Source organism: Puntigrus tetrazona, chromosome 20 (assembly GCF_018831695.1).
Source record: "Puntigrus tetrazona isolate hp1 chromosome 20, ASM1883169v1, whole genome shotgun sequence".
Lineage (NCBI taxonomy): Eukaryota > Metazoa > Chordata > Actinopteri > Cypriniformes > Cyprinidae > Puntigrus > Puntigrus tetrazona.
Window position 1 is genome coordinate 5,569,673 of NC_056718.1, and position 21,565 is coordinate 5,591,237.

Below are 21,565 nucleotides of genomic sequence, written 5' to 3' on the forward strand. Positions count from 1 at the left end.
CTCGGCCAAAAAATGTAAAATGTAAGGCATCAGCATTTATTCGATTTTCAGACTTTGTCTGAAGCCAGATTTGAACCCGTGCCACTATGTGGAGAGCAGAAACCTTATCAACTGGCAAGGCTGAAATTGAAATTTTTACTATCTCAACACTTCTTCCAGTTACAAAAGACCCTTTGTCAGAAGTGGGATTTGAACCCACGCCTCCATTTGGAGACCAGAAACCTCATCAACTGAGAAGGTGAAAATGCCTTGAGTCTGGCGCCTTAGACCACTCGGCCATTCTGACATGCAATATGTGCTGTATGAACAGTAATTCAACAAATGTAATTTGTAGCAGCAAAATATGTTGATTGGCAATAAGTTGAACCGTTTAAACCACTCGGCCAAAAAAATGTTTACATTTTCTGTGTCTCAACACTTCTTTCAGTTATCAAAGCCCCTTTGACAGAAGTGTGATTTGAAGCCACATCTTCATTTGTAGACCAAAATGGGATACTGTGCAAAAGCAGAAATGCCTACTATTACAGTTAAGGCATCAACAGTTATTCGATTTTCAGACTTTGTCTGAAGCCAGATTTGAACCCATGCCACTATGTGGAGAGCAGAAACCTTATCAACTGGCAAGGTTGAAATTGAAATTTTTACTATCTCAACACTTCTTCCAATTACAAAAGAACCTTTGTCAGAAGTGGGATTTGAACCCACGCCTCCATTTGGAGACCAGAAACCTCATCAACTGAGAAGATGAAAATGCCTTGAGTCTGGCGCCTTAGACCACTCGGCCATTCTGACATGCAAGTTTTGCTGTATGAACAGTAATTCAACAAATGTAATTTGTAGCAGCAAAATATGTTGACTTGGCAATAAGTTGAACCGTTTAAACCACTCGGCCAAAAAAAATGTTTACATTTTCTGTGTCTCAACACTTCTTTCAGTTATCAAAGCCCTTTTGACAGAAGTGTGATTTGAAGCCACATCTTCATTTGTAGACCAAAATGGGATACTGTGCAAAAGCAGAAATGCCTACTATTACAGTTAAGGCATCAACAGTTATTCGATTTTCAGACTTTGTCTGAAGCCAGATTTGAACCCATGCCACTATGTGGAGAGCAGAAACCTTATCAACTGGCAAGGCTGAAATTGAAATTTTTACTATCTCAACACTTCTTCCAATTACAAAAGAACCTTTGTCAGAAGTGGGATTTGAACCCACGCCTCCATTTGGAGACCAGAAACCTCATCAACTGAGAAGGTGAAAATGCCTTGAGTCTGGCGCCTAGACCACTCGGCCATTCTGACATGCAAATTTTGCTGTATGAACAGTAATTCAACAAATGTAATTTGTAGCAGCAGAATATGTTGACTTGGCAATAAGTTGAACCGCTTAAACCACTCGCCAAAAAAAAAGGCATCAGCATTTATTCGATTTTCAGACTTTGTCTGAAGCCAGATTTGAACCCGTGCCACTATGTGGAGAGCAGAAACCTTATCAACTGGCAAGGCTGAAATTGAAATTTTTACTATCTCAACACTTCTTCCAGTTACAAAAGACCCTTTGTCAGAAGTGGATTTGAACCCACGCCTCCATTTGGAGACCAGAAACCTCATCAACTGAGAAGGTGAAAATGCCTTGAGTCTGGCGCCTTAGACCACTCGGGCCATTCTGACATGCAATATGTGCTGTATGAACAGTAATTCAACAAATGTAATTTGTAGCAGCAAAATATGTTGATTGGCAATAAGTTGAACCGTTTAAACCACTTTCGGCCAAAAAAATGTTTACATTTTCTGTGTCTCAACACTTCTTTCAGTTATCAAAGCCCCTTTGACAGAAGTGTGATTTGAAGCCACATCTTCATTTGTAGACCAAAATGGGATACTGTGCAAAAGCAGAAATGCCTACTATTACAGTTAAGGCATCAACAGTTATTCGATTTTCAGACTTTGTCTGAAGCCAGATTTGAACCCATGCCACTATGTGGAGAGCAGAAACCTTATCAACTGGCAAGGTTGAAATTGAAATTTTTACTATCTCAACACTTCTTCCAATTACAAAAGAACCTTTGTCAGAAGTGGGATTTGAACCCACGCCTCCATTTGGAGACCAGAAACCTCATCAACTGAGAAGATGAAATGCCTTGAGTCTGGCGCCTTAGACCACTCGGCCATTCTGACATGCAAGTTTTGCTGTATGAACAGTAATTCAACAAATGTAATTTGTAGCAGCAAAATATGTTGACTTGGCAATAAGTTGAACCGTTTAAACCACTCGGCCAAAAAATGTTTACATTTTCTGTGTCTCAACACTTCTTTCAGTTATCAAAGCCCCTTTTGACAGAAGTGTGATTTGAAGCCACATCTTCATTTGTAGACCAAAATGGGATACTGTGCAAAAGCAGAAATGCCTACTATTACAGTTAAGGCATCAGCGTTTATTCGATTTTCAGACTTTGTCTGAAGCCAGATTTGAACCCATGCCACTATGTGGAGAGCAGAAACCTTATCAACTGGCAAGGCTGAAATTGAAATTTTACTATCTCAACGCTTCTTCCAGTTACAAAAGAACCTTTGTCAGAAGTGGATTTGAACCCACGCCTCCATTTGGAGACCAGAAACCTGATCAACTGAGAAGGTGAAAATGCCTTGAGTCTGGCGCCTTAGACCACTCGGCCATTCTGACATGCAATATGTGTTGTATGAACAGTAATTCAACAAATGTAATTTGTAGCAGCAGAATATGTTGACTTGGCAAAAAGTTGAACCGTTTAAACCACTCGCCAAAAAATCAAAGCCCCTTTTGACAGAAGTGTGATTTGAAGCCACATCTTCATTTGTAGACCAAAATGGGATACTGTGCAAAAGCAGAAATGCCTACTATTACAGTTAAGGCATCAGCATTTATTCGATTTTCAGACTTTGTCTGAAGCCAGATTTGAACCCATACCACTATGTGGAGAGCAGAAACCTTCTCAACTGGCAAGGCTGAAATTGAAATTTTTACTATCTCAACACTTCTTCCAGTTACAAAAGAACCTTTGTCAGAAGTGGGATTTGAACCCACGCCTCCATTTGGAGACCAGAAACCTCATCAACTGAGAAGGTGAAAATGCCTTGAGTCTGGCGCCTTAGACCACTCGGCCATTCTGACATGCAAGTTTTGCTGCATGAACAGTAATTCTACAAATGTAATTTGTAGCAGCAAAATATGTTGACTTGGCAATAAGTTGAACCGTTTAAACCACTCAGCCAAAAAAATGTTTACATTTTCTGTGTCTCAACACTTCTTTCAGTTATCAAAGCCCCTTTTGACAGAAGTGTGATTTGAAGCCACATCTTCATTTGTAGACCAAAATGGGATACTGTGCAAAAGCAGAAATGCCTACTATTACAGTTAAGGCGTCAGCGTTTATTCGATTTTCAGACTTTGTCTGAAGCCAGATTTGAACCCATGCCACTATGTGGAGAGCAGAAACCTTATCAACTGGCAAGGCTGAAATTGAAATTTTTACTATCTCAAAACTTCTTCCAGTTACAAAAGAACCTTTGTCAGAAGTGGGATTTCAACCCACACCTCCATTTGGAGACCAGAAACCTCATCAACTGAGAAGGTGAAAACGCCTTGAGTCTGGCGCCTTAGACCACTCGGCCATTCTGACATGCAATATGTGCTGTATGAACAGTAATTCAACAAATGTAATTTGTAGCAGCAAAATATGTTGACTTGGCAATAAGTTGAACCGTTTAAACCACTCGGCCAAAAAAATGTTTACAATTTCTGTGTCTCAACACTTCTTTCAGTTATCAAAGACCATTTGACAGAAGTGTGATTTGAAGCCACATCTTCATTTGTAGACCAAAATGGGATACTGTGCAAAAGCAGAAATGCCTACTATTACAGTTAAGGCATCAGCATTTATTCGATTTTCAGACTTTGTCTGAAGCCAGATTTGAACCCGTGCCACTATGTGGAGAGCAGAAACCTTATCAACTGGCAAGGCTGAAATTGAAATTTTACTATCTCAACACTTCTTCCAGTTACAAAAGACCCTTTGTCAGAAGTGGGATTGAACCCACGCCTCCATTTGGAGATCAGAAACCTCATCAACTGAGAAGGTGAAAATGCCTTGAGTCCGGCGCCTTAGACCACTCGGCCATTCTGACATGCAATATGTGCTGTATGAACAGTAATTCAACAAATGTAATTTGTAGCAGCAAAATATGTTGACTTGGCAATAAGTTGAACCGTTTAAACCACTCGGCCAAAAAAATGTTTACATTTTCTGTGTCTCAACACTTCTTTCAGTTATCAAAGACCATTTGACAGAAGTGTGATTTGAAGCCACATCTTCATTTGTAGACCAAAATGGGATACTGTGCAAAAGCAGAAATGCCTACTATTACAGTTAAGGCATCAGCATTTATTCGATTTTCAGACTTTGTCTGAAGCCAGATTTGAACCCATGCCACTATGTGGAGAGCAGAAACCTTATCAACTGGCAAGGCTGAAATTGAAATTTTTACTATCTCAACACTTCTTCCAGTTACAAAAGAACCTTTGTCAGAAGTGGGATTTGAACCCACGCCTCCATTTGGAGACCAGAAACCTCATCAACTGAGAAGGTGAAAAGCCTTGAGTCTGGCGCCTTAGACCACTCGGCCATTCTGACATGCAATATGTGCTGTATGAACAGTAATTCAACAAATGTAATTTGTAGCAGCAGAATATGTTGACTTGGCAATAAGTTGAACCGTTAAACCACTCGGCCAAAAAATGTTTACATTTTCTGTGTCTCAACACTTCTTTCAGTTATCAAAGCCCCTTTTGACAGAAGTGTGATTTGAAGCCACATCTTCATTTGTAGACCAAAATGGGATACTGTGCAAAAGCAGAAATGCCTACTATTACAGTTAAGGCATCAGCATTTATTCGATTTTCAGACTTTGTCTGAAGCCAGATTTGAACCCGTGCCACTATGTGGAGAGCAGAAACCTTATCAACTGGCAAGGCTGAAATTGAAATTTTTACTATCTCAACACTTCTTCCAGTTACAAAAGACCCTTTGTCAGAAGTGGGATTTGAACCCACGCCTCCATTTGGAGACCAGAAACCTCATCAACTGAGAAGGTGAAAATGCCTTGAGTCTGGCGCCTTAGACCACTCGGCCATTCTGACATGCAATATGTGCTGTATGAACAGTAATTCAACAAATGTAATTTGTAGCAGCAAAATATGTTGATTGGCAATAAGTTGAACCGTTTAAACCACTCGGCCAAAAAAATGTTTACATTTTCTGTGTCTCAACACTTCTTTCAGTTATCAAAGCCCCTTTTGACAGAAGTGTGATTTGAAGCCACATCTTCATTTGTAGACCAAAATGGGATACTGTGCAAAAGCAGAAATGCCTACTATTACAGTTAAGGCATCAGCGTCTATTCGATTTTCAGACTTTGTCTGAAGCCAGATTTGAACCCATGCCACTATGTGGAGAGCAGAAACCTTATCAACTGGCAAGGCTGAAATTGAAATTTTTACTATCTCAACGCTTCTTCCAGTTACAAAAGAACCTTTGTCAGAAGTGGGATTTGAACCCACGCCTCCATTTGGAGACCAAAAACCTCATCAACTGAGAAGGTGAAAATGCCTTGAGTCTGGCGCCTTAGACCACTCGGCCATTCTGACATGCAATATGTGTTGTATGAACAGTAATTCAACAAATGTAATTTGTAGCAGCAGAATATGTTGACTTGGCAATAAGTTGAACCGTTTAAACCACTCGGCCAAAAAAATAAAAGCCCCTTTTGACAGAAGTGTGATTTGAAGCCACATCTTCATTTGTAGACCAAAATGGGATACTGTGCAAAAGCAGAAATGCCTACTATTACAGTTAAGGCATCAGCATTTATTCGATTTTCAGACTTTGTCTGAAGCCAGATTTGAACCCGTGCCACTATGTGGAGAGCAGAAACCTTATCAACTGGCAAGGCTGAAATTGAAATTTTTACTATCTCAACATTTCTTCCAGTTACAAAACACCCTTTGTCAGAAGTGGGATTTGAACCCACGCCTCCATTTGGAGACCAGAAACCTCATCAACTGAGAAGGTGAAAATGCCTTGAGTCTGGCGCCTTAGACCACTCGGCCATTCTGACATGCAATATGTGCTGTATGAACAGTAATTCAACAAATGTAATTTGTAGCAGCAGAATATGTTGACTTGGCAATAAGTTGAACCGTTAAACCACTCGGCCAAAAAAATGTTTACATTTTCTGTGTCTCAACACTTCTTTCAGTTATCAAAGCCCCTTTTGACAGAAGTGTGATTTGAAGCCACATCTTCATTTGTAGACCAAAATGGGATACTGTGCAAAAGCAGAAATGCCTACTATTACAGTTAAGGCATCAGCATTTATTCGATTTTCAGACTTTGTCTGAAGCCAGATTTGAACCCGTGCCACTATGTGGAGAGCAGAAACCTTATCAACTGGCAAGGCTGAAATTGAAATTTTTACTATCTCAACACTTCTTCCAGTTACAAAAGACCCTTTGTCAGAAGTGGGATTTGAACCCACGCCTCCATTTGGAGACCAGAAACCTCATCAACTGAGAAGGTGAAAATGCCTTGAGTCTGGCGCCTTAGACCACTCGGCCATTCTGACATGCAATATGTGCTGTATGAACAGTAATTCAACAAATGTAATTTGTAGCAGCAAAATATGTTGATTGGCAATAAGTTGAACCGTTTAAACCACTCGCCAAAAAAATGTTTACATTTTCTGTGTCTCAACACTTCTTTCAGTTATCAAAGCCCCTTTTGACAGAAGTGTGATTTGAAGCCACATCTTCATTTGTAGACCAAAATGGGATACTGTGCAAAAGCAGAAATGCCTACTATTACAGTTAAGGCATCAGCGTCTGTTCGATTTTCAGACTTTGTCTGAAGCCAGATTTGAACCCATGCCACTATGTGGAGAGCAGAAACCTTATCAACTGGCAAGGCTGAAATTGAAATTTTTACTATCTCAACGCTTCTTCCAGTTACAAAAGAACCTTTGTCAGAAGTGGGATTTGAACCCACGCCTCCATTTGGAGACCAAAAACCTCATCAACTGAGAAGGTGAAAATGCCTTGAGTCTGGCGCCTTAGACCACTCGGCAATTCTGACATGCAATATGTGTTGTATGAACAGTAATTCAACAAATGTAATTTGTAGCAGCAGAATATGTTGACTTGGCAATAAGTTGAACCGTTTAAACCACTTGGCCAAAAAAATAAAAGCCCCTTTTGACAGAAGTGTGATTTGAAGCCACATCTTCATTTGTAGACCAAAATGGGATACTGTGCAAAAGCAGAAATGCCTACTATTACAGTTAAGGCATCAGCATTTATTCGATTTTCAGACTTTGTCTGAAGCCAGATTTGAACCCGTGCCACTATGTGGAGAGCAGAAACGTTATCAACTGGCAAGGCTGAAATTGAAATTTTTACTATCTCAACATTTCTTCCAGTTACAAAACACCCTTTGTCAGAAGTGGGATTTGAACCCACGCCTCATTTGGAGACCAGAAACCTCATCAACTGAGAAGGTGAAAATGCCTTGAGTCTGGCGCCTTAGACCACTCGGCCATTCTGACATGCAATATGTGCTGTATGAACAGTAATTCAACAAATGTAATTTGTAGCAGAAAAAATATGTTGATTGGCAATAAGTTGAACCGTTTAAACCACTCGGCCAAAAAATGTTTACATTTTCTGTGTCTCAACACTTCTTTCAGTTATCAAAGCCCCTTTTGACAGAAGTGTGATTTGAAGCCACATCTTCATTTGTAGACCAAAATGGGATACTGTGCAAAAGCAGAAATGCCTACTATTACAGTTAAGGCATCAGCATTTATTCGATTTTCAGACTTTGTCTGAAGCCAGATTTGAACCCATACCACTATGTTGAGAGCAGAAACCTTTCTCAACTGGCAAGGCTGAAATTGAAATTTTTACTATCTCAACACTTCTTCCAGTTACAAAAGATCCTTTGTCAGAAGTGGGATTTGAACCCACGCCTCATTTGGAGACCAGAAACCTCATCAACTGAGAAGGTGAAAATGCCTTGAGTCTGGCGCCTAAGACCACTCGGCCATTCTGACATGCAAATTTTGCTGTATGAACAGTAATTCAACAAATGTAATTTGTAGCAGCAGAATATGTTGACTTGGCAATAAGTTGAACCATTTAAACCACTCGGCCAAAAAATGTTTACATTTTCTGTGTCTCAACACTTCTTTCAGTTATCAAAGCCCCTTTTGACAGAAGTGTGATTTGAAGCCACATCTTCATTTGTAGACCAAAATGGGATACTGTGCAAAAGCAGAAATGCCTACTATTACAGTTAAGGCATCAGCATTTATTCGATTTTCAGACTTTGTCTGAAGCCAGATTTGAACCCGTGCCACTATGTGGAGAGCAGAAACCTTATCAACTGGCAAGGCTGAAATTGAAATTTTTACTATCTCAACACTTCTTCCAGTTACAAAAGACCCTTTGTCAGAAGTGGGATTTGAACCCACGCTCCATTTGGAGACCAGAAACCTCATCAACTGAGAAGGTGAAAATGCCTTGAGTCTGGCGCCTTAGACCACTCGGCCATTCTGACATGCAATATGTGCTGTATGAACAGTAATTCAACAAATGTAATTTGTAGCAGCAAAATATGTTGACTTGGCAATAAGTTGAACCGTTTAAACCACTCGGCCAAAAAAATGTTTACATTTTCTGTGTCTCAACACTTCTTTCAGTTATCAAAGCCCCTTTTGACAGAAGTGTGATTTGAAACCACATCTTCATTTGTAGACCAAAATGGGATACTGTGCAAAAGCAGAAATGCCTACTATTACAGTTAAGGCATCAACAGTTATTCGATTTTCAGACTTTTTGAAGCCAGATTTGAACCCATGCCACTATGTGGAGAGCAGAAACCTTATCAACTGGCAAGGCTGAAATTGAAATTTTTACTATCTCAACACTTCTTCCAATTACAAAAAAACCTTTGTCAGAAGTGGGATTTGAAACCACGCCTCCATTTGGAGACCAGAAACCTCATCAACTGAGAAAGTGAAAATGCCTTGAGTCTGGCGCCTTAGACCACTCGGCCATTCTGACATGCAAGTTTTGCTGTATGAACAGTAATTCAACAAATGTAATTTGTAGCAGCAAAATATGTTGACTTGGCAATAAGTTGAACCGTCTAAACCACTCGGCCAAAAAATGTTTACAATTTCTGTGTCTCAACACTTCTTTCAGTTATCAAAGACCATTTGACAGAAGTGTGATTTGAAGCCACATCTTCATTTGTAGACCAAAATGGGATACTGTGCAAAAGCAGAAATGCCTACTATTACAGTTAAGGCATCAGCATTTATTCGATTTTCAGACTTTGTCTGAAGCCAGATTTGAACCCGTGCCACTATGTGGAGAGCAGAAACCTTATCAACTGGCAAGGCTGAAATTGAAATTTTTACTATCTCAACATTTCTTCCAGTTACAAAAGAGCCTTTGTCAGAAGTGGGATTTGAACCCACGCCTCCATTTGGAGAACAGAAACCTCATCAACTGAGAAGGTGAAAATGCCTTGAGTCTGGCGCCTTAGACCACTCGGCCATTCTGACATGCAATATGTGCTGTATGAACAGTAATTCAACAAATGTAATTTGTAGCAGCAAAATATGTTGACTTGGCAATAAGTTGAACCGTTTAAACCCACTCGGCCAAAAAAATGTTTACATTTTCTGTGTCTCAACACTTCTTTCAGTTATCAAAGCCCCTTTTGACAGAAGTGTGATTTGAAGCCACATCTTCATTTGTAGACCAAAATGGGATACTGTGCAAAAGCAGAAATGCCTACTATTACAGTTAAGGCATCAGCGTTTATTCGATTTTCAGACTTTGTCTGAAGCCAGATTTGAACCCATACCACTATGTTGAGAGCAGAAACCTTTCTCAACTGGCAAGGCTGAAATTGAAATTTTTACTATCTCAACACTTCTTCCAGTTACAAAAGATCCTTTGTCAGAAGTGGGATTTGAACCCACGCCTCCATTTGGAGACCAGAAACCTCATCAACTGAGAAGGTGAAAATGCCTTGAGTCTGGCGCCTAAGACCACTCGGCCATTCTGACATGCAAATTTTGCTGTATGAACAGTAATTCAACAAATGTAATTTGTAGCAGCAGAATATGTTGACTTGGCAATAAGTTGAACCATTTAAACCACTCGGCCAAAAAAATGTTTACATTTTCTGTGTCTCAACACTTCTTTCAGTTATCAAAGCCCCTTTTGACAGAAGTGTGATTTGAAGCCACATCTTCATTTGTAGACCAAAATGGGATACTGTGCAAAAGCAGAAATGCCTACTATTACAGTTAAGGCATCAGCATTTATTCGATTTTCAGACTTTGTCTGAAGCCAGATTTGAACCCGTGCCACTATGTGGAGAGCAGAAACCTTATCAACTGGCAAGGCTGAAATTGAAATTTTTACTATCTCAACATTTCTTCCAGTTACAAAGAGCCTTTGTCAGAAGTGGGATTTGAACCCACGCCTCCATTTGGAGAACAGAAACCTCATCAACTGAGAAGGTGAAAATGCCTTGAGTCTGGCGCCTTAGACCACTCGGCCATTCTGACATGCAATATGTGCTGTATGAACAGTAATTCAACAAATGTAATTTGTAGCAGAAAAATATGTTGATTGGCAATAAGTTGAACCGTTTAAACCACTCGGCCAAAAAATGTTTACATTTTCTGTGTCTCAACACTTCTTTCAGTTATCAAAGCCCCTTTTGACAGAAGTGTGATTTGAAGCCACATCTTCATTTGTAGACCAAAATGGGATACTGTGCAAAAGCAGAAATGCCTACTATTACAGTTAAGGCATCAGCATTTATTCGATTTTCAGACTTTGTCTGAAGCCAGATTTGAACCCATGCCACTATGTGGAGAGCAGAAACCTTATCAACTGACAAGGCTGAAATTGAAATTTTTACTATCTCAACACTTCTTCCAGTTACAAAAGAACCTTTGTCAGAAGTGGGATTTGAACCCACGCCTCCATTTGGAGACCAGAAACCTCATCAACTGAGAAGGGGAAAATGCCTTGAGTCTGGCGCCTTAGACCACTCGGCCATTCTGACATGCAATATGTGCTGTATGAACAGTAATTCAACAAATGTAATTTGTAGCAGCAAAATATGTTGACTTGGCAATAAGTTGAACCGTTTAAACCACTCGGCCAAAAAATGTTTACATTTTCTGTGTCTCAACACTTCTTTCAGTTATCAAAGCCCCTTTTGACAGAAGTGTGATTTGAAGCCACATCTTCATTTGTAGACCAAAATGGGATACTGTGCAAAAGCAGAAATGCCTACTATTACAGTTAAGGCATCAGCATTTATTCGATTTTCAGACTTTGTCTTAAGCCAGATTTGAACCCGTGCCACTATGTGGAGAGCAGAAACCTTATCAACTGGCAAGGCTGAAATTGAAATTTTTACTATCTCAACACTTCTTCCAGTTACAAAAGACCCTTTGTCAGAAGTGGGATTTGAACCAACGCCTCCATTTGGAGACCAGAAACCTCATCAACTGAGAAGGTGAAAATGCCTTGAGTCTGGCGCCTTAGACCACTCGGCCATTCTGACATGCAATATGTGCTGTATGAACAGTAATTCAACAAATGTAATTTGTAGCAGCAAAATATGTTGACTTGGCAATAAGTTGAACCGTTTAAACCACTCGGCCAAAAAATGTTTACAATTTCTGTGTCTCAACACTTCTTTCAGTTATCAAAGCCCCTTTTGACAGAAGTGTGATTTGAAGCCACATCTTCATTTGTAGACCAAAATGGGATACTGTGCAAAAGCAGAAATGCCTACTATTACAGTTAAGGCATCAGCATTTATTCGATTTTCAGACTTTGTCTGAAGCCAGATTTGAACCCATCCCACTATGTGGAGAGCAGAAACCTTATCAACTGGCAAGGCTGAAATTGAAATTTTTACTATCTCAACACTTCTTCCAGTTACAAAAGACCCTTTGTCAGAAGTGGGATTTGAACCACGCCTCCATTTGGAGACCAGAAACCTCATCAACTGAGAAGGTGAAAATGCCTTGAGTCTGGCGCCTTAGACCACTCGGCCATTCTGACATGCAAGTTTTGCTGTATGAACAGTAATTCAACAAATGTAATTTGTAGCAGCAAAATATGTTGACTTGGCAATAAGTTGAACCGTTTAAACCACTGCGGCCAAAAAAATGTTTACATTTTCTGTGTCTCAACACTTCTTTCAGTTATCAAAGCCCCTTTTGACAGAAGTGTGATTTGAAGCCACATCTTCATTTGTAGACCAAAATGGGATACTGTGCAAAAGCAGAAATGCCTACTATTACAGTTAAGGCATCAGCGTTTATTCGATTTTCAGACTTTGTCTGAAGCCAGATTTGAACCCATGCCACTATGTGGAGAGCAGAAACCTTATCAACTGGCAAGGCTGAAATTGAAATTTTTACTATCTCAACACTTCTTCCAGTTACAAAAGAACCTTTGTCAGAAGTGATTTGAACCACGCCTCCATTTGGAGACCAGAAACCTCATCAACTGAGAAGGTGAAAATGCCTTGAGTCTGGCGCCTTAGACCACTCGGCCATTCTGACATGCAAATTTTGCTGTATGAACAGTAATTCAACAAATGTAATTTGTAGCAGCAGAATATGTTGACTTGGCAATAAGTTGAACCGTTTAAACCACTCGGCCAAAAAAATGTTTACATTTTCTGTGTCTCAACACTTCTTTCAGTTATCAAAGGCCCTTTTGACAGAAGTGTGATTTGAAGCCACATCTTCATTTGTAGACCAAAATGGGATACTGTGCAAAAGCAGAAATGCCTACTATTACAGTTAAGGCATCAGCATTTATTCGATTTTCAGACTTTGTCTGAAGCCAGATTTGAACCCGTGCCACTATGTGGAGAGCAGAAACCTTATCAACTGGCAAGGCTGAAATTGAAATTTTTACTATCTCAACACTTCTTCCAGTTACAGAAGACCCTTTGTCAGAAGTGGGATTTGAACCCACGCCTCCATTTGGAGAACAGAAACCTCATCAACTGAGAAGGTGAAAATGCCTTGAGTCTGGCGCCTTAGACCACTCGGCCATTCTGACATGCAATATGTGCTGTATGAACAGTAATTCAACAAATGTAATTTGTAGCAGCAGAATATGTTGACTTGGCAATAAGTTGAACCGTTTAAACCACTCGGCCAAAAAAATGTTTACATTTTCTGTGTCTCAACACTTCTTTCAGTTATCAAAGCCCCTTTTGACAGAAGTGTGATTTGAAGCCACATCTTCATTTGTAGACCAAAATGGGATACTGTGCAAAAGCAGAAAGCGCCTACTATTACAGTTAAGGCATCAGCATTTATTCGATTTTCAGACTTTGTCTGAAGCCAGATTTGAACCCATCCCACTATGTGGAGAGCAGAAACCTTATCAACTGGCAAGGCTGAAATTGAAATTTTTACTATCTCAACACTTCTTCCAGTTACAAAAGACCCTTTGTCAGAAGTGGGATTTGAACCCACGCCTCCATTTGGAGACCAGAAACCTCATCAACTGAGAAGGTGAAAATGCCTTGAGTCTGGCGCCTTAGACCACTCGGCCATTCTGACATGCAATATGTGCTGTATGAACAGTAATTCAACAAATGTAATTTGTAGCAGCAAAATATGTTGACTTGGCAATAAGTTGAACCGTTTAAACCACTCGGCCAAAAAAATGTTTACATTTTCTGTGTCTCAACACTTCTTTCAGTTATCAAAGCCCCTTTTGACAGAAGTGTGATTTGAAGCCACATCTTCATTTGTAGACCAAAATGGGATACTGTGCAAAAACAGAAATGCCTACTATTACATTTCTGGCATCAACATTTATTCGATTTTCAGACTTTGTCTGAAGCCAGATTTGAACCCGTGCCACTATGTGGAGAGCAGAAACCTTATCAACTGGCAAGGCTGAAATTGAAATTTTTACTATCTCAACACTTCTTCCAATTACAAAGACCCTTTGTCAGAAGTGGGATTTGAACCCACGCCTCCATTTGGAGACCAGAAACCTCATCAACTGAGAAGGTGAAAATGCCTTGAGTCTGGCACCTTACACCACTCAGCCATTCTGACATGCGATATGTGCTGTATGAACAGTAATTCAACAAATGTAATTTGTAGCAACAAAATATGTTGACTTGACAATAAGTTGAACCGTTTAAACCACTCGGCCAAAAAAATGTTTACATTTTCTGTGTCTCAACACTTCTTTCAGTTATCAAAGCCCCTTTTGACAGAAGTGTGATTTGAAGCCACATCTTCATTTGTAGACCAAAATGGGATACTGTGCAAAAGCAGAAATGCCTACTATTACATTTACGGCATCAACATTTATTCGATTTTCAGACTTTGTCTGAAGCCAGATTTGAACCCGTGCCACTATGTGGAGAGCAGAAACCTTATCAACTGGCAAGGCTGAAATTGAAATTTTACTATCTCAACACTTCTTCCAGTTACAAAGACCCTTTGTCAGAAGTGGGATTTGAACCCACGCCTCCATTTGGAGACCAGAAACCTCATCAACTGAGAAGGTGAAAATACCTTGAGTCTGGCGCCTTAGACCACTCGGCCATTCTGACATGCGATATGTGCTGTATGAACAGTAATTCAACAAATGTAATTTGTAGCAGCAAAATATGTTGACTTGGCAATAAGTTGAACCGTTTAAACCACTCGGCCAAAAAATGTTTACATTTTCTGTGTCTCAACACTTCTTTCAGTTATCAAAGCCCCTTTTGACAGAAGTGTGATTTGAAGCCACATCTTCATTTGTAGACCAAAATGGGATACTGTGCAAAAGCAGAAATGCCTACTATTACAGTTAAGGCATCAACAGTTATTCGATTTTCAGACTTTGTCTGAAGCCAGATTTGAACACATGCAACTATGTGGAGAGCAGAAACCTTATCAACTGGCAAGGCTGAAATTGAAATTTTGACTATCTCAACACTTCTTCCAGTTACAAAAGATCCTTTGTCGGAAGTGGGATTTGATCCCACGCCTCCATTTGGAGACCAGAAACCTCATCAACTGACAAGGTGAAAATGCCTTGAGTCTGGCGCCTTAGACCACTCGGCCATTCTGACATGCAAGTTTTGCTGTATGAACAGTAATTCAACAAATGTAATTTGTAGCAGCAAAATATGTTGACTTGGCAATAAGTTGAACCGTTTAAACCACTCGGCCAAAAAATGTTTACATTTTCTGTGTCTCAACACTTCTTTCAGTTATCAAAGGCCCTTTTGACAGAAGTGTGATTTGTAGCCACATCTTCATTTGTAGACCAAAATGGGATACTGTGCAAAAGCAGAAATGCCTACTATTACACTTAAGGCATCAGCGTTTATTCGATTTTCAGACTTTGTCTGAAGCCAGATTTGAACCCATGCCACTATGTGGAGAGCAGAAACCTTATCAACTGGCAAGGCTGAAATTGAAATTTTTACTATCTCAACACTTCTTCCAGTTACAAAAGAAGCTTTGTCAGAAGTGGGATTTGAACCCACGCCTCCGTTTGGAGACCAGAAACCTCATCAACTGAGAAGGTGAAAATGCCTTGAGTCTGGCGCCTTAGACCACTCAGCCATTCTGACATGCAAATTTTGCTGTATGAACAGTAATTCAACAAATGTAATTTGTAGCAGCAAAATATGTTGACTTGGCAATAAGTTGAACCGTTTAAACCACTCGGCCAAAAAATGTTTACATTTTCTGTGTCTCAACACTTCTTTCAGTTATCAAAGCCCCTTTTGACAGAAGTGTGATTTGAAGCCACATCTTCATTTGTAGACCAAAATGGGATACTGTGCAAAAAGCAAGAAATGCCTACTATTACAGTTAAGGCATCAACAGTTATTCGATTTTCAGACTTTGTCTGAAGCCAGATTTGAACCCATGCCACTATGTGGAGAGCAGAAACCTTATCAACTGGCAAGGCTGAAATTGAAATTTTTACTATCTCAACACTTCTTCCAATTACAAAGAACCTTTGTCAGAAGTGGGATTTGAACCCACGCCTCCATTTGGAGACCAGAAACCTCATCAACTGAGAAGGTGAAAGTGCCTTGAGTCTGGCGCCTTAGACCACTCGGCCATTCTGACATGCAAGTTTTGCTGTATGAACAGTAATTCAACAAATGTAATTTGTAGCAGCAAAATATGTTGACTTGGCAATAAGTTGAACCGTTTCAACCACTCGGCCAAAAAATGTTTACAATTTCTGTGTCTCAACACTTCTTTCAGTTATCAAAGACCATTTGACAGAAGTGTGATTTGAAGCCACATCTTCATTTGTAGACCAAAATGGGATACTGTGCAAAAGCAGTAATGCCTACTATTACAGTTAAGGCATCAGCATTTATTCGATTTTCAGACTTTGTCTGAAGCCAGATTTGAACCCAGTGCCACTATGTGGAGAGCAGAAACCTTATCAACTGGCAAGGCTGAAATTGAAATTTTTATCTCAACACTTCTTCCAGTTACAAAAGACCTTTTGTCAGAAGTGGGATTGAACCCACACCTCCATTTAGAGACCAGAAACCTCATCAACTGAGAAGGTGAAAATGCCTTGAGTCTGGCGCCTTAGACCACTCGGCCATTCTGACATGCAAGTTTTGCTGTATGAACAGTAATTCAACAAATGTAATTTGTAGCAGCAAAATATGTTGACTTGGCAATAAGTTGAACCGTTTAAACCACTCGGCCAAAAAAATGTTTACAATTTCTGTGTCTCAACACTTCTTTCAGTTATCAAAGACCATTTGACAGAAGTGTGATTTGAAGCCACATCTTCATTTGTAGACCAAAATGGGACACTGTGCAAAAGCAGAAATGCCTACTATTACATTTACGGCATCAACATTTATTCGATTTTCAGACTTTGTCTGAAGCCAGATTTGAACACATGCAACTATGTGGAGCAGAAACCTTATCAACTGGCAAGGCTGAAATTGAAATTTTGACTATCTCAACACTTCTTCCAATTACAAAAGAACCTTTGTCAGAGTGGGATTTGAACCCACGCCTCCATTTGGAGACCAGAAACCTCATCAACTGAGAAGGTGAAAATGCCTTGAATCTGGCGCCTTAGAGCACTCAGCCATTCTGACATGCAAGTTTTGCTGTATGAACAGTAATTTAACAATTGTAATTTGTAGCAGCAAAATATGTTGACTTGGCAATAAGTTGAACCCGTTTAAACCACTCGGCCAAAAAATGTTTACATTTTCTGTGTCTCAACACTTCTTTCAGTTATCAAAGCCCCTTTTGACAGAAGTGTGATTTGAAGCCACATCTTCATTTGTAGACCAAAATGGGATACTGTGCAAAAGCAGAAATGCCTACTATTACAGTTAAGGCATCAGCGTTTATTCGATTTTCAGACTTTGTCTGAAGCCAGATTTGAACACATGCAACTATGTGGAGAGCAGAAACCTTATCAACTGGCAAGGCTAAAATTGAAATTTTGACTATCTCAACACTTCTTCCAGTTACAAAAGAACCTTTGTCGGAAGTGGGATTTGATCCCACGCCTCCATTTGGAGACCAGAAACCTCATCAACTAAGAAGGTGAAAATGCCTTGAGTCTGGCGCCTTAGACCACTCGGCCATTCTGACATGCAATATGTGCTGTATCAACAGTAATTCAACAAATGTAATTTGTAGCAGCAAAATATGTTGACTTGGCAATAAGTTGAACCGTTTAAACCACTCGGCCAAAAAAATGTTTACATTTTCTGTGTCTCAACACTTCTTTCAGTTATCAAAGCCCCTTTTGACAGAAGTGTGATTTGAAGCCACATCTTCATTTGTAGACCAAAATGGGATACTGTGCAAAAGCAGAAATGCCTACTATTACAGTTAAGGCATCAGCATTTATTCGATTTTCAGACTTTGTCTGAAGCCAGATTTGAACCCGTGCCACTATGTGGAGGCAGAAACCTTATCAACTGGCAAGGCTGAAATTGAAATTTTTACTATCTCAACACTTCTTCCAGTTACAAAAGACCCTTTGTCAGAAGTGGGATTTGAACCCACGCCTCCATTTGGAGAACAGAAACCTCATCAACTGAGAAGGTGAAAATGCCTTGAGTCTGGCGCCTTAGACCACTCGGCCATTCTGACATGCAAATTTTTGCTGTATGAACAGTAATTCAACAAATGTAATTTGTAGCAGCAAAATATGTTGACTTGGCAATAAGTTGAACCGTTTAAACCACTCGGCCAAAAAAATGTTTACATTTTCTGTGTCTCAACACTTCTTTCAGTTATCAAAGCCCCTTTTGACAGAAGTGTGATTTGAAGCCACATCTTCATTTGTAGACCAAAATGGGATACTGTGCAAAAAGCAGAAATGCCTACTATTACAGTTAAGGCATCAACAGTTATTCGATTTTCAGACTTTGTCTGAAGCCAGATTTGAACACATGCAACTATGTGGAGAGCAGAAACCTTATCAACTGGCAAGGCTGAAATTGAAATTTTTACTATCTCAACACTTCTTCCAATTACAAAAGACCCTTTGTCAGAAGTGGGATTTGAACCACGCCTCCATTTGGAGAACAGAAACCTCATCAACTGAGAAGGTGAAAATGCCTTGAGTCTGGCGCCTTACACCACTCAGCCATTCTGACATGCGATATGTGCTGTATGAACAGTAATTCAACAAATGTAATTTGTAGCAGCAAAATATGTTGACTTGACAATAAGTTGAACCGTTTAAACCACTCGGCCAAAAAATGTTTACATTTTCTGTGTCTCAACACTTCTTTCAGTTATCAAAGCCCCTTTTGACAGAAGTGTGATTTGAAGCCACATCTTCATTTGTAGACCAAAATGGGATACTGTGCAAAAGCAGAAATGCCTACTATTACAGTTAAGGCATCAGCATTTATTCGATTTTCAGACTTTGTCTGAAGCCAGATTTGAATCCATACCACTATGTGGAGAGCACAAACCTTCTCAGCTGGCAAGGCTGAAATTGAAATTTTTACTGTCTCAACTCTTCTTCCAGTTACAAAGAACCTTTGTCAGAAGTGGGATTTGAACCCACACCTCCATTTGGAGACCAGAAACCTCATCAACTGAGAAGGTGAAAATGCCTTGAGTCTGGCGCCTTAGACCACTCAGCCATTCTGACATGCGATATGTGCTGTATGAACAGTAATTCAACAAATGTAATTTGTAGCAGCAAATAATATGTTGACTTGGCAATAAGTTGAACCGTTTAAACCACTCGGCCAAAAAAAATGTTTACATTTTCTGTGTCTCAACACTTCTTTCAGTTATCAAAGCCCCTTTTGACAGAAGTGTGATTTGAAGCCACATCTTCATTTGTAGACCAAAATGGAATACTGTGCAAAAAGCAAACGCCTACTAATACAGTTAAGGCATCAGCATTTATTCGATTTTCAGACTTTGTCTGAAGCCAGATTTGAACCCATGCCACTATGTGGAGAGCAGAAACCTTATCAACTGGCAAGGCTGAAATTGAAATTTTACTATCTCAACACTTCTTCCAGTTACAAAAGACCCTTTGTCAGAAGTGGGATTTGAACCACGCCTCAATTGGAGACCAGAAACCTCATCAACTGAGAAGGTGAAAATGCCTTAAGTCTGGCGCCTTAGACCACTCAGCCATTCTGACATGCAAGTTTTGCTGTATGAACAGTAATTCAACAAATGTAATTTGTAGCAGCAAAAAATATGTTGACTTGGCAATAAGTTGAACCCGTTTAAACCACTGCGGCCAAAAAATGTTTACAATTTCTGTGTCTCAACACTTCTTTCAGTTATCAAAGACCATTTGACAGAAGTGTGATTTGAAGCCACATCTTCATTTGTAGACCAAAATGGGATACTGAGCAAAAGCAGAAATGCCTACTATTACAGTTAAGGCATCAGCATTTTATTCGATTTTCAGACTTTTGTCTGAGAGCCAGATTTGAACCCGTGCCACTATGTGTGAGAGCAGAAACCTTATCAGCTGGCAAGGCTGAAATTGAAATTTTACTATCTCAACACTTCTTCCAGTTACAGAAGACCCTTTGTCAGAAGTGGGATTTGAACCCACGCCTCCATTTGGAGAACAGAAACCTCATCAACTGAGAAGGTGAAAATGCCTTGAGTCTGGCGCCTTAGACCACTCGGCCATTCTGACATGCAATATGTGTTGTATGAACAGTAATTCAACAAATGTAATTTGTAGCAGCAGAATATGTTGACTTGGCAATAAGTTGAACCGTTTAAACCACTCGAAGCCAAAAAAATGTTTACATTTTCTGTGTCTCAACACTTCTTTCAGTTATCAAAGCCCCTTTGACAGAAGTGTGATTTGAAGCCACATCTTCATTTGTGAGCCAAAATGGGATACTGTGCAAAGCAGAAATGCCTACTATTACAGTTAAAGGCATCAACAGTTATTCGATTTTCAGACTTTGTCTGAAGCCGAATTTGAACACACAGCAACTATGTGGAGAGCAGAAACCTTATCAACTGGCAAGGCTGAAATTGAAATTTTTGACTATCTCAACACTTCTTCCAGTTACAAAAGATCCTTTGTCGGAGTGGGATTTGATCCGCCTCCATTTGGAGACCAGAAACCTCATCAACTGACAAGGTGAAAATGCCTTGAGTCTGGCGCATGTAGACCACTCGGCCATTCTGACATACAAGATTTTAACTGTATGAACAGTAATTCCAACAAATGTAATTTGTGTAGCAGCAAAATATGTTGACTTGGCAATATTAAGTTGAACCTTACGTTTAAACCACTTTCGGCCAAAAAATGTTTACATTTTCTGTGTCTCAACACTTCTTTCAGATTATCAAAGCCCCTTTGACAGAAGTGTGATTTATAGCTTCACATCTTCATTTGTAGACCAAAATGGGATGCTGTGCAAAAGCAGAAATGCCTACTATTACACTTAAGGCATCCCAGCGTTTGTCGATTTTCAGACTTTGTCTGAAGCCCAGATTTGAACCCATGCACCCACTATCATGGAGAGCAGAAACCTTATCAACTGGCAAGGCTGAAATATGAAATTTTTACTATCTCAACACTTCTTCCAGTTACAAAAGACCCTTTGTCCAAGTTGGGATTTGAACCACGCCTCCATTTGGAGACCAGAAACCTCATCAACTGAGAAGGTGAAAATACCTTGAGTCTGGTATGCAGACCCTTTCGGCCATTCTGACATCACGATATGTGCTGTATGAACAGTATTCAGCCAAATGTAATTTGTAGCAGCAAAATATGTTGACTTGTAATAAGTTGAACACGTTTAAACCACTCGGCCAAAAAATGTTTATTTTCTGTGTCTCAACACTTCTTTCAGTTATCAAGCTACTTTTGACAGAAGTGTGATTTGAAAACTCCTTCATTTGTAGACCAAAATGGGATACTGTGCAAAAACAG

The 21,565-nt window shown here is 39.7% G+C and overlaps 12 non-coding genes across 12 annotated transcripts; all 12 read right to left on the minus strand.

The window, feature by feature from the left end:
* Positions 1 to 174: 174 nt before the first annotated feature.
* Positions 175 to 286, minus strand: trnal-caa. The gene is made up of 2 exons: positions 249 to 286; positions 175 to 220 (listed from the first exon to the last, which is right to left on the minus strand). It is a non-coding gene; the product is annotated as a tRNA-Leu (tRNA).
* Positions 287 to 680: 394 nt separating this feature from the next.
* trnal-caa lies at positions 681 to 792 on the minus strand. The gene is made up of 2 exons: positions 755 to 792; positions 681 to 726 (listed from the first exon to the last, which is right to left on the minus strand). It is a non-coding gene; the product is annotated as a tRNA-Leu (tRNA).
* Positions 793 to 2,064: 1,272 nt separating this feature from the next.
* Positions 2,065 to 2,175, minus strand: trnal-caa. Its single transcript has 2 exons — positions 2,138 to 2,175; positions 2,065 to 2,110 (listed from the first exon to the last, which is right to left on the minus strand). It is a non-coding gene; the product is annotated as a tRNA-Leu (tRNA).
* Positions 2,176 to 3,036: 861 nt separating this feature from the next.
* trnal-caa lies at positions 3,037 to 3,148 on the minus strand. Its single transcript has 2 exons — positions 3,111 to 3,148; positions 3,037 to 3,082 (listed from the first exon to the last, which is right to left on the minus strand). It is a non-coding gene; the product is annotated as a tRNA-Leu (tRNA).
* A 1,408-nt stretch (positions 3,149 to 4,556) lies between these two features.
* trnal-caa lies at positions 4,557 to 4,667 on the minus strand. Its single transcript has 2 exons — positions 4,630 to 4,667; positions 4,557 to 4,602 (listed from the first exon to the last, which is right to left on the minus strand). It is a non-coding gene; the product is annotated as a tRNA-Leu (tRNA).
* Positions 4,668 to 5,061: 394 nt separating this feature from the next.
* On the minus strand, positions 5,062 to 5,173 carry trnal-caa. Its single transcript has 2 exons — positions 5,136 to 5,173; positions 5,062 to 5,107 (listed from the first exon to the last, which is right to left on the minus strand). It is a non-coding gene; the product is annotated as a tRNA-Leu (tRNA).
* An 865-nt stretch (positions 5,174 to 6,038) lies between these two features.
* trnal-caa lies at positions 6,039 to 6,150 on the minus strand. Its single transcript has 2 exons — positions 6,113 to 6,150; positions 6,039 to 6,084 (listed from the first exon to the last, which is right to left on the minus strand). It is a non-coding gene; the product is annotated as a tRNA-Leu (tRNA).
* A 395-nt stretch (positions 6,151 to 6,545) lies between these two features.
* Positions 6,546 to 6,657, minus strand: trnal-caa. The gene is made up of 2 exons: positions 6,620 to 6,657; positions 6,546 to 6,591 (listed from the first exon to the last, which is right to left on the minus strand). It is a non-coding gene; the product is annotated as a tRNA-Leu (tRNA).
* A 4,411-nt stretch (positions 6,658 to 11,068) lies between these two features.
* trnal-caa lies at positions 11,069 to 11,180 on the minus strand. The gene is made up of 2 exons: positions 11,143 to 11,180; positions 11,069 to 11,114 (listed from the first exon to the last, which is right to left on the minus strand). It is a non-coding gene; the product is annotated as a tRNA-Leu (tRNA).
* Positions 11,181 to 13,604: 2,424 nt separating this feature from the next.
* On the minus strand, positions 13,605 to 13,716 carry trnal-caa. Its single transcript has 2 exons — positions 13,679 to 13,716; positions 13,605 to 13,650 (listed from the first exon to the last, which is right to left on the minus strand). It is a non-coding gene; the product is annotated as a tRNA-Leu (tRNA).
* Positions 13,717 to 14,617: 901 nt separating this feature from the next.
* Positions 14,618 to 14,729, minus strand: trnal-caa. Its single transcript has 2 exons — positions 14,692 to 14,729; positions 14,618 to 14,663 (listed from the first exon to the last, which is right to left on the minus strand). It is a non-coding gene; the product is annotated as a tRNA-Leu (tRNA).
* A 1,410-nt stretch (positions 14,730 to 16,139) lies between these two features.
* Positions 16,140 to 16,251, minus strand: trnal-caa. The gene is made up of 2 exons: positions 16,214 to 16,251; positions 16,140 to 16,185 (listed from the first exon to the last, which is right to left on the minus strand). It is a non-coding gene; the product is annotated as a tRNA-Leu (tRNA).
* Between the last annotated feature and the right edge of the window lie 5,314 nt (positions 16,252 to 21,565).